The following is a 13,945-nucleotide window of genomic DNA, read 5'->3' as shown; positions in this document are numbered from 1 at the left end:
GTCTTTGGGAAGTGTAGCGAACAGCCATCATACTGTCGCTGGGTGTTTTTTATCACTTGCGAACAGAAACCAGACTGTCGCCATGTTTTTTAATTGTGTGTCTACTATGTTACTTGTCTGATTCCTGTGTATTTTATCAACATTGCCAACCCCTTTTGCTTTCTGTTTTAACTTTCCGCATTTTTACGCCATTTTACACTTTAAATCACCATTTTATCGCCTGTTTTTCCTTGTTTCTTTCTTCTTCCATTTTTAAACAAAAGTCTGTAGGCTGTAGAGCAGCGTAGTAAGCTGCTGCCAGCCCGCCCCCTTCGGGGGAAATTGAAAATCAATAAAGAAAAAAAAAATATGAGACGACAGAACACCACATGAGGCGATGCGTAATGCTTGCCAACAGGACACTGTTCGTTCGGTGCGGATGAAGCTTCCATGGGAGTAAATGGTCCCCATTATATTTCTGCCATTGTATTTCACTGGTGAGCGATTCAGGATCTTCTGTCGGATGATGAGCACACGAGTGTTCGCCTACAGCGCCCCATAATGAAACAAAACCATATCGCTCCCGAATTGTGTCATAATGAACTGGGGAACATTTCCCGACGTGACGGTGATTTTCATGATAAGTCACCTGGCTTCGTTTTACGGAGCGCATTTGGGACACCAACGAGTGAGATACGAGGACCTTTGACACATCTGCACGAGACCCTTTCGTTTTTGTGTGTAATGGTTGAGCGGTCCTGGATCAGGATGGAACAAGGCACAGCCACTGATACGTATGTTTACAGCTATGTGCAGGGGAAATATAGCCATCATTTTCCGTACCACTTGCCGCCATCTGGAGTTTGTGACTGGCTGAAATCAGGTCACGTTGCACTTCCGCTTACGTGTTAATGTGTGTGCTGCTCTTTTGTCTCTAGAAGGGAGAGAGATTTTATAGCATTCATGCTCAAGGGAAAGATGCAGTAAGAAGTAGTTTTATTCATGAACATGAATCATCTTGAGATTCGCCGACGAGGTATTAAGTAACGAAGCGCTATAACTTTCTGTCATGAACAAATTCGCGATCAAGGTTTATGGGCAATCACGTGAGACTAAATTCTTGAAGTACTGACCTTTTTAATTTGTCTGCAGGTGGTTAAAATGCTAAAGTGAAGATGAAGTTACGACTTAGCTGAGCCAATGTCCGAATACTGTTTGATTTCGTTTCTTAATTAAAATTCTTGAAGACTGCTGCATCCTGTTTACTTGCGATTCGTGTATCGTTATAGTACACGAATAAATACAAGAAGATAAGAAAAACATGAAAATATAATTGGAATCGTATAGGTGGTTTAAAAAAAAAAATCTTCTGTATTTTACAGCTGTTTCTGTATTACACCAAGCAATTTCAAACGTAAATGTTAGACATAACAAGTGCATCCGGCAATTTTTGCTGTGAAATTAAATTTTACGAAAATTACACTTCATCGAGTTCCGGGAGATGCATCTTTTTTTAATAGGCCACGTTTTCAAACACTAAAAAATGTAAAGATTATTTTCAGCAAATAGCGACTTTTTTCTTCTTTTTGCAGCGTAATTTGTGTTTCATGTCAATTCTAACAGTTTATATTGGAGAATAATTACGCCTTTTTGTCTTTATTCACTAGGGGGGGGGGCAAGAAACAATATGTACTTTAAAAACCACGTATACATTTTTGCAGAAAGATCAGATTTTAAATCCAGTGATCTGTACATTATATATGTATGGACTAGAATGTAGTGCCGGCTGTTTGTTATCAGGGAAGGATAATGTGAATGTTTCATGCATGGGTGATACGTATGTAAGGAGGGTACTGTTCACAGCTTTAGCCGTCGGCGAACTAAATTACCTTAGCCATTGCTACGCAGAGCACTATGTTGGAATTTAGCGTCTCTAATGATCAGCAACAAAACCAGTAAACGAAAAATGTCAAAAAATATTTTTTGTGGTGAGGATAAACTTCAGTTTTTTGCCGTAGTCAGTTACTAATAATGATAAATACCGAACATCGTTGTGAGAAGCTTTAAATTGATCTTGACTATCAGCAGTAAAAAGTGAACCAATATTAGGTCGGAAAATATTCGTTTTACAAAGAGAAAATCAAAGCCACCGTTCAAACATAGAATTCTGGAGCAATTTACGTCAACGAAATTGAAAAGGAACCATCTAAAAACAAACGATTTGCTAGTAGACAAAAATGCTCCTGCAGCAACCGGCAGTAAGGTTTATTTAAGATATTAGATTAAATGTTTTTCTACTGTAAGATTCATTATTGCTGTACTTTCGTAAGCTGCTTTTACCGAGACAGAATCATACTGATAGTAGCGAGCCAGTGTGTGAATCGCAAGTTGGTGGAAGCAAAGATCTCCTCGAATACGTCTTTCCCATAACGGTGCGAAAATTTGGATTACTGCAAAGAATTTCCTTTGACCACAGCGTAATAGCTCAGAATATTTTAATTAGAGTGACACTCCTGGCCGTGAAATTTTAGATCGACCAAAGTAAATTTAATTGACTCATGAAGGAGATGGCTCAAAAGATCCTCTTTCGATCGATACTTGAGTATTTCTCGCTATCTGCGATCTTAACCGGGAAAGAATCAGAGGCACAACGATATACCAGGCGGTCATAACTATACTTTCCCTATTTAACACGTCATATCACGGGAACTAATTACCGTAGGAGTACCAAACTTGGCAGAGTATGGGGTGCATGATTTCCATCCCTCACAGCGCCACCAGCCACTTCCAACTAGAGCCGCCGGGTGCCGTGATCAGTCATCGTGATTCATAGTCTCACACACCTGACCAGTCGCAGTGCACTTGTTGACGTGTCAACATTAGCTTGGACGAAAGGAGCAAGGCACTGTTCGTGAGGGTCTATTATCAAAACGACAGTAATGCTGCACTTTCACTTCGAGAAGCATTATGGAAGGGTCCTCTTTCTCCACCTGCTGTGCTGAGCATGATGAAGTAACTGGGGAACTCGGCGTCGTTCCGGGAAGATGCCGACGACTGGTTGACGAAATTGCTGTTGCTATGACAGGCAAGATGAATACACTAAGCAGTTTCAGAAGGATATAGGTTGCAGTAGGTACTTGGAGATGAAGAAGCTTGCACAGGATAGAGTAGCGTGGAGAGCTGCAATCAAACCAGTCTCTGGTCTGAAGACCACAACAACAACAACAACAACAACATGACAGGCAACGCTGAGCGCAATTCCCGATTGTCCGGCAATGCGCGTGTTGTGTTACGATGAAACGGCAGTTGAACATCCCGTGGTCCACTGAATGAAAGGTGCTTTGAACCATTCTAAAATGGTATTCGAATAAGTTCCATATCGTTCAGCAGCTTGCACCACAGGACGCACAACGACATGTTGACTTCGCTCTCCACTTTCTCGCAAGGATTGAAGTTGAAGAGAGCTGGCCCCGGAACATCATATGGAAAGACGAAGCTCATTTTTCTCTGACGGGTAATGCGAACACACAGAATTGCCAAGTGTGGTTATCTTCACCTCCGGTCACTGTGCATAAAAAGTTCCTCTGTATGGTGGACGCGTCACGGTATGGTGTGGCTTCACGGCTACGTTCATCAGTGGCCCATTCTTTTCTGAACAGGTTGGCACTCAAGGACCAAAGACGTGCATCGTCCAGTATTACTGCGATATGCTTCGCCAGCATCTCATACCCTTCCCTACAAGAGAGAATTCGACAGTTTTCATGCAAGATGGGGCCACACCGCACATCGCTCGTAAAGTTCACCTGCTTCTCCGAAACACATTTGGAAACGATCAAATTATCAGCGGATCGTTTTCAAATGCTTGGCCTGTACGATAACCTGATCTCACTCCCTGTGATTTCTGGTTGTAGAGCTACCTGAAGGAGCGGTTCTGGCGCTACAGTCCGGAACCGCGCGGCTGCTACGGTCGCAGGTTCGAATCCTGCCTCGCGCATGGATGTGTATGATGTCCTTAGGTTAGTTAGGTTTAAGTAGTAATAAGTCTAGGGGACTGATCGATAATAAGTCCCATAGTGCTTAGAGCCATTTGAGCTACCTGAAAGACAGTGTTCGTCAATCGAACATTTACCCTCGTGCTGATCTGAAGCGCAGCATATCAAGAGAGGTAGCCAGCATACCTATAGGCATCCTTCGTTCTGCTGTGCAGAGTGGAATCCTCTTCTGGACACTAATGGGCGCCCTATTGAGCCCCTTTTACAGCATTAATGGCACAGGTATGTAATGGTACGATGTACCGTTGCAGCACATTAAAAGTGTTTCAGTTGAATTGATTCGGCATTATTTCTGTTCCCCGCGTTCTTAACATTAATGCTGTCGAGTTTGGTACTCTCAAGGTTATTACCTCCCATGTTATAACGTATTAAATTATAACCACCCGATATTTCGTCATTGATTCGATAAGCAAGTGCGTAAGCATCACAGAACTACACGTCCAATTCTAGCGGCAGACGCTACAAGGAACGTCTTTTGTATGAAAAGGGACTCCTTGTCAAATTTCCTAGAACGTAACTTCCAAGGAAAATAAGACAATATACTGCACCTTCCCTTACGTATCTCGTGAAATGACCATGACAGTCAAACCAAGGTACTGTGCATGTATTTACAGTCTTCGCCACAAATGGAGACCTAAATTTAGAAAGCAGACGTAGAAGAGCGCCTGTGACGTGTGAGGACGCCGTCAGCTGCGGCCGCGGGTCACAGGTGACAGAGACTCGCCAAGTCGCTGTTACTGAAGCAACTTGGCGCCGACCGCGTGACCGCCTCTGCTGGCCGTCGGCCCTCGGCGTAGGTCAGCGACGCGTCTATTTCCGACACCGCCCGCCCCACGTGTTTGTTCAGACGGTGGTCCACGCCTCCTATCACCTGCGGCAACGACCGCTCCCGTAAATTCTAAAAGCCGCAAGTCCGGTTTCAGGGTCTGGCCAGTGTAAGAGGCAGGGATCTGGTGTTTAACGTTACGGTTTGACGTCTAGGTAGGGGGGGCTCTCTAGAATAGGTGGTCATGGAATTTTTAAAGAAAGTGTTCCACTCTAGCCTGGAGAACATTACATCAAAAAACGATGAAAAGGCGCTGAAACATGTTTCTGCTGTCGTGGACATCCGTATCTTAATGTTGCATCGTACGATTCAGCAACGAAACTCTGAATAACTAGTTGTGCTGATCATGTTACTGCGTTCATGTTTCTAAATGTCCTTACCCCTGGGCACCTACGTCTCGTCTGTTAATATCGGTTGTACACAATATGTTATGAACGTCAGCATTTTCATTTGGTAACTAATACGTATTTTACAGAGGAAAATAATGACCAACAACAATAAATCATAAGACAGAGAATAATAATTTTGGATTAACATAATCGATCTCTTTAAGTATGCCGTCAGTTTCAGTATGTGCTCAACCATCCTATCTCTTTACATTTCTTCTTCCTTTTCCTCCTCCTCCACTTTTTCAACCCGAAAAACTGGTTTGATGCACGCAAGCCTATCCTATGTAATCCTCATCATCTCCCAATAATTACTGCACTGTAGAGCCATTTGAAACTGTTTACTCTATTCATCCCTTCGTCTCCCTCTACAACTTTTATTCCCCCCTTACCAAATACCAAACGGACAATTCCTTGATGCCTCACAGTGCGTCCTGTCAACCGACTGCTTCTTTTAGCACCACATTTCAAAAGCTTCCATTCTCTTCATGCTTATCGTCCACGTTTCATTTCCGTGTAAGGCTCCACTCCACACACATCCCCCCCCCCCCCCAAAAAAAAAAATTCTTTCTAATACTTAAATTTATATTCAGTTTAAACAAATTACTCATTTTCAAAAATTATTTCCTTGCTATAGCCAGTTTGCATTTCAGATTCTCTCTACCTCGATTATTATCAGTTATTTTGCTGCCCAAATAGTAATACTCATCTACTACTTTTAGTGTCTCGTTTCCTAATCTAATGCCATCAGCATCGCCTGATTTGATTTTACTACGTTCCGTTACTCTTGTTTTGCTTTTGTTAATCATCATCTTAAAACCTTTTCTCGAGAAACTACCCATCCTGTTCCATTGATTTTCCAAGTCCTTTGCTGTCTGTGAAGTATTACAACATCAACAAGCCTCAAGGTTTTTATTTCTTCTCCTTGAGCTTTAATTCCTTTTTCAAATTTTTCTACAACACTCCCCCTCCCCCCCCCCCCCCGCTCGCGCTCTCTCTCTCTCTCTCTCTCTCTCTCTCTCTCTCTCTCTCTCTCTTTCTATCCCCCTCCCCCCTCCCTCCCTCCCTCCCCCACCCCTTATGCATTTTTCCTGTCTGAAATATTTTACTCCCCCATAGTTCCTGTATACGTGCGCTCGTTTGTCCCAAGTAGCTTAATACAAAGAGATCACTAGACAATACGGCCATCTGAAATTACAATTAGAAATGACTATGAAACTTCCTGGCAGATTAAAATTGTGTGCCGGACCGAGACTCGAACTCGAGACCTTTGCCTTTCACGGGCAATAGCTCTACACTCCGCTGCAGAGTGAAAAACTAATTCTGGAAACATCCCCCAGGCTGTGGCTAAGCTATGTCTCCGCAATATCCTTTATTCCAGGAGTGCTAGTTCAGCAAGTGTCGCAGGAGAGCTTCTGTGAAGTTTGGACGTTAGGAGACAAGATACTGGCAGAAGTAAAGCTGTGAGGACGGGGTCTGAGTCGTGCTTAGGTAGCTCAGATGGTAGAGCACTTGCCCGCGAAAGGCAAAGGTCCCGAGTTCGAGTCTCGGTCCGGCACACAGTTTTAATCTGCCAGGAAGTTTCATATCAGCGCACATTCAGCTGCAGAGTGAAAATCTCACTCTGGAGAAATGACTATGTTCGTTGACAACCTTCAAGGTGTCATGCTACCGGTACAACAATTAGTGCTTGCCACGGTGTCGTATATCGACGATATTTAACTGAGTTCGCTTTATCCGGAGCGGATTATGTGGATAGGTTTTGGTATAGTGGGCGGCCGTAAACATTCTCTTAGTCAAAGACTTGAGTGCCCTACAAGCAGAAATGAAAGAATTGATCATAACTATTCAATCGCTGATATTCAGGTGAAGCGGTCACAATCTGCAGACACATTTGACTTACTATAATCAGTTTCGTTCGTCAGATGCGAGCATCACAAGATAATCATTAGCCTCGCGACAACCCTTTGAGGGGTTTAAACAACCGTTCAGTAGCACACTCAAAGCACTTATTTAACAGTGCAGAGTACGGCAGAAGTGCTACAAATTTTTAAATGGGATTGAGAGACACGCTTGAGTATCTTTTAGATGGACAGCCCGCGAAAGCTAACGGTCCAGATTTAGCTCTGGTTTTATGTCAGCCGGAGAGGCCAGACAGAGAGCGATCAGCTGACGCTCCGGCCGTGTTTATTTTCTGCTGTTACGGCTGAGTGGTCCTCGTTATCAGACGGCGAGATAACCGTGGCCCGCGCCTTACACCACGTGCGCGGCCGCCCGCCCGTGATTGCAAGCGCGTAGCGGTCTCCAGGTAGCACAGGCGCAGTTTTTCCAGACTGAGTTTTCAAAATTTCCCCATAGCACACAAGAAAATTCCTCAAAAAGGGTGGAATTGTGAGTTCAGGGCCATGAAATTATCCTATATACCCAAAAAATTTTAGTACAAGAACAATAATTTTTGATCTGTAAATAAAAACAATAGCCAGACTAGAAAAAATAATGCTGCTCTCGGAGCGCCATATTTGCTTTCTTCACGCTTTTTCCGTTGTTCTACTGATTTGCCATTAGCGAACCACCTACATCTCACCTCGCAACTCGACACCCCTGTCCACCACGCTACGGTGAACCTGAAGTCCGTGGCTGTGTGTTTTTACTTACACCTCCTGAAGGCACTTAACAACCGATCTGTCATTACCTTAAACTGTATTTGATTACAACAAACCAAACCATACCGACGCGTTTTCAAAAGATCCTCAACATTTGAAACAGCACTTACAGGACATATAAACCCTTCAAATACAAGCTTCAATTAAAACGACGGCATCCTGTCTGGCATCTCCTCAGAGTTCGATATGACCGCGAAACTCTATAGACATCCCTAACGGTCGTACCATACACACGTCATCGTGACCTCATGGAGAGGTATCACCATGCTGTCCTTATGTCTCACACATAAGGACACACACATCGATTGATTTGAAGAAAGACTGACATCTGATAAATATCTAGTAAACTAAGTATGCGTTGTCTGAACCAAAATATCAACCTAGTCATTAGTAGTAGGGGTACACAAATGAAATACTTCCCCAGTTTCTCCAGTAGCAAAATTTTCTTCGCCAAAAATTTCCACAAGAAGTCGTTGCACAGGCGCTATTGTCCAGGCTCTCAATTCTGACTGCCCTCCTTTACCTATTCAGCTTCAGGAGCCCCGACATCACTTTTAAGAGACCTATGCGAAAGCACATCGATTATGAAAAGTTCTGGTTTCACGTGTAACAGTCTCACGGTGCACTACTAAACTTGAGTAGTTTTTTAAGAAGATCGTAGAGGTACACACCTACTAAGATACTTCTAAGCACAACGGTCAAAAAACTAGTCACCCTTAGAAGGCATTACACTCACCCACTGTAACACACATTCTGGCCTCAATTCGGCGAGAAAGACAGTCCACGAATTCCTTCATGTATGTCACATCCCGAATGGCATTCATTGATGATTAGATCCCGTGCAAGTGACGTTGATTGCCACAGTTCGTTTCTTGTTCCAAATAGTTTCAGATATTTTATTTGAGATTAATACCAGGTGATATAGCGGCAGGCGACGTGCTATGTGATTCCTGTGTGTTCGTCAAACGAGGGACTTATGCACGCACACCTCTAAACACGGCTGTTGTCAGCTTGGAAGACCGCAATGTACCTATCATGAAGTAGTAGAAGAGAGGGCAATTCCGAAATAAGCATCTTGATTCATCTTCACAATAGCCTGAATGGATGTGGCCAAGTCATTGTACAACTTACAGCTTGTGGCAGAATGATTAGGAAAGCTAATACGAAGCTACCGAAGAGATGCAGGCACGAGAATTACAACAAACTAAATACCAGAAATGCTGACGACAGTGTATTAAATGTTGTCTGTTGGCTAGGTATAGGTGAAATGTCATCGAACACCCTGACCTGGAAAGACAGGGGTAAGCAGTGCAGATTAATGAATAATTTCGACTTTCAGGTACATAGTATTATGAGAGGAGGAGGTGCAAATCGTTCAAATGGCTCTGAGCACTATGGGACTTAACTTCTGAGGTCATCAGTCCCCTAGAACTTAGAACTACTTAAACCTAACTAACCTAAGGACATCACACACATCCATGCCCGAGGCAGGATTCGAACCTGCGACCGTAGCGGTCGCGCGGTTCCAAAATTAAGCGCCTAGAAACGCTCTGCCACACCGGCTGGCTCTGGAGGTCTCGCTGTGCGGTGGTATAACATGCAATGTGTGTTTTCGTGAGCAATAAAAATGGCGGAAATGATGTTTATGTTGATCTCTATTCCAATTTTCTGTACAGGTTCCGGAACTCTCGGAACCCAGTTGATGCAAAACCTTTTTCGATATGTGTATATAAACGACTTGGGAGACAATCTGTGCAGCCGTCTTAGGTTGTTTGCAGATGACGCCGTCTTTTATAGACTAGTAATATCAGAAGATCAAAACAAATTGCAAAACGGTTTAGAAAAATGTGGTCATCCACATGAATGCTAAAAGTAATCCGTGTATTTGACACATTCAGAGACTAATGCAGAGCGGCAGAAGACGTGACGTTCTTCAGACATAACCAGTGTAAACTATAATAGTCACGATGATCAGTTAAAATGTTATAAAAGATGTGCATAAACCATATTCTGAATTACAGTCCTTTTTGTATGTCGGTGGTCCAAACTTCTGATCGATGAGTGTAATCAGCATCTACACAGGTACTTCGTACCGTCTCTCTCTCTCTCTCTCTCTCTCTCTCTCTCTCTCTACTATGCTTGAGAAATAAACTGCAAAGGAAGAAAAAATAATTAGGTTTAACGTAACGTTGACGAGGATGCATACCTCACTTCGACTTACTTTTCAAATAAACATTGTCGGTATTCACTTCGTGTTGTTTATCTGGAGATGTTAATGATTTGAACTCCCCGCGATAAGAGTCCAATGCTTCAAACAATACGCCACGTAGCTTGGTTGCTGGAGAGTAACTGTTGGAGAAAATGATTCTCTGATCATCTAGACAAAGCTACACTTACGCCAAACAGGAACACTCCTTTTTCTGGATACAGATACAAGGAACAAACAATAGAAAACAAGTAAGCAAGGAGATTTAAGTAAGAGGTATTATCATTTCACAGAACCCTGCGGAAACTACATTACCGCGCTCTGTAATCTGCATGAGGCATGGCTTTTCGGCATTATTAGGAGACGTCAGGAACCTGACAGATGAATGATCTTCATTTTCGAAGATCCATTACTTAATGCTTGATAGACAACAGACTGTATTTATCTAGAGAAATAATTCGTGGAAGTTCTCCAGTATCTTTTGCACGTGTAGCAACGTTACACAATTGTAGACTCGTTTATAAACAGCCACTACTATGCTGCGATGTGGTTGTCCCGCTGGTGTATGAGAATTTATGAAGCGTCTCCGTGATATTCGTAACTTGGTGGCAAATGATTGCAATTTTCGAAGAAAGGGGAGTAGAGGGCAACAAGAAAGACGTTTACAGCCTTCATGCGCAGTCTAAGATGCAGCTGACCTTTCAGTACGTCACGTGACGAGACCAGTGATCGTTCTGCTCGTTGCCAACAGCTTATTAGCGACGACGCGTCAATCAGACTCAATTCCACTTGATGTCACTTCATAATCTGCCGGTCGAGTTCAAGTGGAGAGCTGACCCGGATTACTGGCGCGTTAAAAAGGAAGAGGAAAAGAATAATTAACGACGGAAATCGCAACACGTATTTACTTTCGCAGTCACAATTACGATATCTCCCACCTCCGTTCCACACTCTTCCCCGCCCTCAAAACACACACACACACACACACACACACACACACACACACACACACACACACCGCAATAGCTTTCCTGAGCACAAACTCATCCTCTGCAACAACGGAACCAATAGATTACTAAACGCTTTTCGTGACAGACACGTCTTCACCTGCGAGGCAAAGTTTTTGAAACATAAGGTGGCAAGACGAAGGCATTAATATAGTCACAGCGTAGCGGATCTACTATGTTTATATTCCATTCTACAATTTTCGAATGCGCCATTGTTTGTTTACATTTCGTGCAGACACGACAGGCAGCTTATGGCAGGTGCGTGCTTTAGGGCGATTGGCAGGTATGAAATGGGGCCTCTGGAATCACAGGAATACTGAAAGTAGCTGAAGCACATGTTATGTGGAATACTGCAGAACCAAATATTTTTAACCAAATTAAGGATGATTGTGAGATGCAATGGAGTTTTGGTGACATTTTTAGTGTGGTACCTGGTAAATGTGTCGTGTAGAATGCTTGAGGTGTGACGCGTCATTTCAGGGGAAATTTTAGTTCGCATCTATCTCCTCCTAGATGAGGGAAAGTGATAGAGAAGTCAAGTCTCACTCTCGGAACGTGCAGCCCAAAGGCGTGCTACGGCCATGGAAAGGCACCCACCAATAATCCGCTAGAAATTATAAAAACAATGTAAATTATGTTATTCTGTTATCATGAATAGTGTAGCAGGAGATGGTTCAAATGGTTCTGAGCACTATGGGACTTAACATTTGAGGTCATCAGTTCCCCAGAACTTAGAACTACTTAAACCTAACTAACCTAAGAACATCACACACATCCATGGCCGAGGCAGGATTCGAACCTGCTACCGTAACGGTCGCGCGGTTCCAGACTGAAGCGCCTAGAACCGCTCGACCACACAGAGCAGGAGATGAAATCTTGTTTCGTGTAATAAGATACACCCATGTTAGGAGAAGATAAAATATATGGACAATTAATTGACGAAAGAGTTCCATTATTTAGCAGGTTGCAAAAGATAAAAGCTTTTTGTTTTAGCTTTAGAACACAGTCTAGAAGTTTATAAATCTAAACTTATTCCACACGAATTATATGGTTTAGCGTCGTGTTTTCGTTCTACCTTATAAGATGAAAACCGGTACTCGCAAGCAAGCGCCTCATCTGATGGTCCTAACCAGTGGAGTTGGCGCACTGTGTCAACTTGACAGCCTCCGTAGAACGAAAAACAAAAAAAATTTTTTTATTCTATTTACTTGTATACCTTGTTCGGATTAGGATATTTAGGCACTCTCATTCCTTGAGCAAGACACCTCACAGTTAGCAGAGCATAAACATGGAAAGTACATCGAAAACATATATTAGACCCTCCAGGAGGTGGTGAGTTTATGGCAACGAGCCAAAGAACTAGGTTTAGCGGCATCAAAAGTGGGAACTACTGCGAACTGATATGGATAACAGTAATCGTAGTCGGTGGACTTAGATTCTGTGGGTCGGGTCCGATTAACCTGACACATCGTTCGCAGAGTAATTGAAAGATAGTTTTATAGCACAGGAGTACCTAGAACACAAGTAGTAGTCTATCACTTTAACCCGTCCAGTATCCACTGTGAAAATTATGAATGCTTTATCGGAGGTAAGGCCAAATACTCTGGAAACACTGTTTCACAGCTATCTGGAACAACTAGTCCAGCAAGTACCACACGAAGCAAGTATTTTAGATTACCTAGTTATTAAAATGTAGTGCTGACAAGTGCGAACACTACTGAACTATCAGTTTTAATAAGACATGGTTCCGGAATACCGACGCGAATTGTTCACAGAATACTGAAAGAGCTGATAGAAGCCGCGCTTCGGTAATATGAGTTCGGGTTCCGGTGAAATGTACGTACACGTCAGGCATTACCGACTCTGCAACTTATATTGGGCTGAGGAAAGAAAACCTTCGTTTATAATGTTTGCAGACTTAGATACAGCTTTTGACTAAAAACGACAGATGTACTCTTTCAAATTCTGAAGGTGACAGGGGTAAAATACAGGGAGCGAGAGGTTACTTACAACTTGTACAGCAACCAGACGGCAGTTGCAAGAGCCGAAAGCCATGAAAGTGAAGCAATGGTTGATAAGACAGTGAGATAGGGTTGTAGCCTATCCGTGATATTCAATTTGTATGCTGAACAAGAAGGAAGCCAAACAAAAATCTGGAGAATAAATTAAAATTCTGGGGGAAGAAACAAAAGTTTTGTGGTGACCCGATGACACTGTAATTTGGTCAGAGACAGCGAAGGACTTGGAAAGGCATTTGAACGGAATAAACGATGTCTTAAAACAAGGATATAAGATGGACATGAACAAAAGCAAAACAAAGGTAATAGAATGTAGTCGAATTAAATCTCGTGATGGTGAGGGAATTAGATTAGGAAATGAGACACCGAAAGTAAGAGGACTTGGAGGAACTGGTTTCCGTCGACTGCCTGCAACAACGATGTTAGGTCTCCAACCATGGTGGATGTTAGCCACTGATGGAATCATGTATACGATTGTTGTTAACCCCCTCAGCGTCAGTTAAAGCCTGAAGATGGTGTACTGAAGCACGGAAAATGGTAGCCATGTAAGACATAACACTTAAAGGCTGGCTGTAGGTGTTCCATTTAATCACACATTTTGAAGCAGTTAGAACGTCGAATTTCTAACAAATCCCAGTATCCAAATCGTTACCTTCTTTGGTTTCGGCTTTTGGGGACACCTCTGAGACATCCAGACACCTCAGTTAAAGTGTCCCCAGAAGAGTTCAAGCCGTCAAAAAGCTGAAGTATGGACGCTCTCCATGTCCGGATACTTTTGATCAGATATTGTAAATGTTTGCAGACTGTC

The 13,945-nt window shown here is 42.9% G+C and overlaps 1 protein-coding gene across 2 annotated transcripts in view; it reads right to left on the bottom strand.

Annotated features, from left to right (window-relative positions):
• Positions 1–13,945, bottom strand: part of LOC126251420 (glycogen-binding subunit 76A) — a 486,662-nt gene that overhangs the window by 70,002 nt on the left and 402,715 nt on the right. The gene's annotated exons all lie outside the window — the stretch shown is intronic.

The sequence above is a fragment of the Schistocerca nitens genome, chromosome 4 (assembly GCF_023898315.1).
Source record: "Schistocerca nitens isolate TAMUIC-IGC-003100 chromosome 4, iqSchNite1.1, whole genome shotgun sequence".
In the NCBI taxonomy this organism is placed as follows: domain Eukaryota; kingdom Metazoa; phylum Arthropoda; class Insecta; order Orthoptera; family Acrididae; genus Schistocerca; species Schistocerca nitens.
This window is presented reverse-complemented; position numbering and strand designations above follow the sequence as displayed.